Source organism: Apium graveolens, chromosome 2, assembly GCF_009905375.1.
Source record: "Apium graveolens cultivar Ventura chromosome 2, ASM990537v1, whole genome shotgun sequence".
Classification (NCBI taxonomy): Eukaryota; Viridiplantae; Streptophyta; class Magnoliopsida; order Apiales; family Apiaceae; genus Apium; species Apium graveolens.
In genome coordinates this window covers 262737576-262741225 of record NC_133648.1, presented here as the reverse complement: position 1 = coordinate 262741225, position 3650 = coordinate 262737576, and positions in this window count along the sequence as shown.

Sequence of the window (3650 nt, the reverse complement as noted above, 5' to 3'; positions counted from 1 at the left end):
GGAAAATTGGATGAAGGAAGTGACCTTCAAGAATGTGAAGTGTAAGACCGGTGGCTTGATACCCAGAAAGGGAGACGCCAGGTATGAGATATCCCAACATTGAGGTGACTGTTGAGAAAACAAAAGTAAATAAGGAATTATTAAGAAGAAGTTCACGTTGAACACGACCAATATCTTCCAGAACATCCTTGTTATCGTTACCAAATTAGGCAAGACAAGCGGATAACCGTTGTTATCTTTTGGAGGCCATATGGATTGACCTCAATATGAATAAGGATGCTATTATGAAGTTAGGTATAGACTATCGAGGTGGGAATGATGAATATGATAATCTATCAGGGATATATGACTTGATTTATCCATGGAAGAAGCAGGTACCTTTTAAAGGTGGAATTAAGGATAGAACATCGGTAACTTAAAATGAATCCTAGGGGAATGCATAAAGGTTGGCATTTCACCCTTAATAGGGATAGTGTGAGTTTTGACAGTATGAATTGGAAAGGATTAAGGTAATATAACCTTTAAGGATCAGTGGAGAAATTTTTCAGAAGTATATAGACAATGGTTCTAGTATTAGTAAATGGTATTTTGATATGCCCTGTATATAGGGAATACAGGAGGAACGATTGAAGATAACCTTAGAGGTTTTACAAGGAGAAAGGAAATATTCGAAATTCTCAAGAATAAAAATGTTGATAAAGGAAATATGACATAATTATAATGATGCCAAGTGGGGCACGTGTTAAACCACGAGAAAGTATGGATCGAACCAGTAAAGGTCGAAATTGTTCAGGGCAAGTAGGACCTAAGATAAAAGATGTTCTAAGTATGATTGAGAGTCAGTCGTGACAGTGATTAACCTCTAAAGATTGAGGCAATAACTTATGGAAAAATGGTGATATTTTTTTTTACTTATCAGATTTTAAGGAAAACATCTTCACATAAGCTGTGATTGAAATGAGGTAGAAAATTTAGTTGAAGGTGGTTAAAAGACATTGACTGTAAGGAACTATTACTATCAGGAAAGGCCAAAGAGGTGGCCGACACTTTAACGGTAAAGGAAAATTATAGGCGCGTGTGCCAAAAATATACAGTGATGATGGTTAAAATGTGAAGGTTAATTATGGTTTGGAAGATTGACATTCCTTCTGATGACTGTGCAATACCCAACCGTAATAGTAGTTGGTAAAGGTTTAATTTGTGTAATCGCCATGAACGGGCTATCTATCTTAGAAGGTCCTATCTTGAGATAAGCCAGGACCATGTTTCAAAAGGACCAAACAAACCTTTGAGTTAAGTCTTCTATTGAAGGCATATGATTAAGAATGGTATTAACCTGCTATCGGTGCTTTGATTGAAACTCTTCTGCAATTTTATATGCTTCATGTCATGTATGTATGTCAGGATCAGGAGTGTTCTTCATGAATCATGAATGGTGATTATGTTACCTCCTTAGAAGATTTGATACGATATGTATGGACTCCGTATGGTTAGCTATTAAGACTTCATGGAAAATGAATGACAGTAGGTCAGTGGTGGACCATAGTAAGGCAGCAATGATTCTGCGAGTATTGAGCTGATTACAACCGTGAGAGTTGTATTGGAATGGGTGTTGAGATTGAGTACCACTAATCGGGTCGTGGTAGTGTATAAGTTATCATTGATAGACTAATTAAGTAGAGTATCTACCTAGTGAATAATTATTCTTTCTTATCAATAGAGAGTCGTATTATTATACGAGGAAGGTTGCGGTGCAAGCATAGAATTCTATAGTATGATGTATAGAATGAGATCCCAGATTCGATTTTCGATGTCGAGGGAGTTTCAAATGATTATGTATAAGCTCGAGGAAGAGTGTGGGTCCATAGAATGATGGACGGGATAGCGAAAATATTTAGGCATGGGAAATACGAGGCTATAATGCTTGATGTGATATAAATACGTATATGTTTTGTTCTCCTATGACAAACCTCTATAGTTCAGAGGTAGGTTCCAAGCCAGATATTTTGTGGCAGTATATTTTTTTCATATATACAATTCTCTTCAGTTCGTTCTTTTCTCTTCTTTTCATTTCATGTAAGCTGAGAAGAACAACCCTTCCAGAAGGGGAGGTATTGCCGAATGACTATCTATCTTGTGATAGAAGCCTAGTAGGATACCATCTATGTTTAATTGCTTGTCAAGTACTAAAGGCTGGCCACCTTCTGTACTAACTATGCGATATAACAAGTGTTCATGATCATAGTGATCTCAACAAATTCCTTTACTTCTATTGATTGATCAAACTTTGGAAATAGAAACAACTGAAAAAGGAGTAATAAAGTGGTGGTAGTATGCGAATGGAAACACATTCGTGATACTAAGGTTGACGTGGTTATTAAAAGGTTATAGAACGCTAACGAGCAAAAGTATAACCAGTATAATATTAGGAACGGAAGGTAGTAGCGATTACGAACTGGAAAAGAATGGGTATTGAGAAGCAAAAGCTATATGCTAAAGCTATAATGAGAGTCTGTGCAATAGACTTGAAAGAATTTGGAATGATCACTTAATTCGGATTGAGTTATCTTACGACAATAGATCATATGTCATTATCGAGATGTCGCCTTATGAGATCCTTGAGGGAAGACAATGTCGATCTCCCTTATGTTAGGATGAAGTTGTAGAGCGCAAGATGCTCGGACCCGCAGTAGTCCAAAGGACCAAGGAGATAGATCTAATCAGAGGACGGCTGGTAGTAGCCCAAGATGGACATGATAAGTATGTTGATTTGACACGAAAGGATAAAGAGTATGAAATAGGGGACCTAGTAATGTTATAGGTATCCCTTGGAAAGGATTGATGAGGTTCGGAAAGAAAGGAAAGCTAAGTCTACAATTTGTTGGACCCTTGGATATATTAAGACGTTTGGGAAGTTAGCATATGAGCTAGCCCTAACCCGAACATGTAGCGAGTCATAACGCGTTTCACGTATCAATGTTAAGGAAGTGTAATTCAGATGCCAGATAAATAGAGGCATATGAGCGCATAGATATGCAACCCGACGTAACCTATATGGAGCAACCAGGAAGGGTTAGAGTGAAAAGGAACAAGTGCTTAGGAGAAGGATTATCAAACTAGGCAGAGTTTGGTGGTAGAACCACAATGGGAAAATTGACTCGAGAGTTAGAAAGTGTAATGCTAAGAAAGTATCCCCATTTGTTTTCTATCTGATTCCGGGACGGAATCCTTTTAAGGAGGGGAGACTGTAATAACCCCAATTTTGAGAAATTTTGAAACCCTTATGAATAGTGTTTTTGCTGAACGAGAAAACTTTTCATGCCACGCTATGTAGGGGTTCTGTTATTGATCTTATGGGATATTATTAGTACCTATGTGGTATATAAGTGTATGTAAAGATCGTCAGAATCCAATTCCGAACACTTTGATTTTTCCCGGAAATCCACAAGATACGGAGAGAATTGAGTATAAGGTAACAGGATAAAAAGGATTTAAATTAAAGGATTATAGGAGGATCATAGAAGGAATACAATATATTGAGAAAGGTTAAGGGAACCTAAGTAATAAGATCCCGGGTATGATCCCTCAAACGATAAACGAGAACGAAAGATAAGCGAACCGTAAAACAAATAAGTGACCAAGAGACAAGC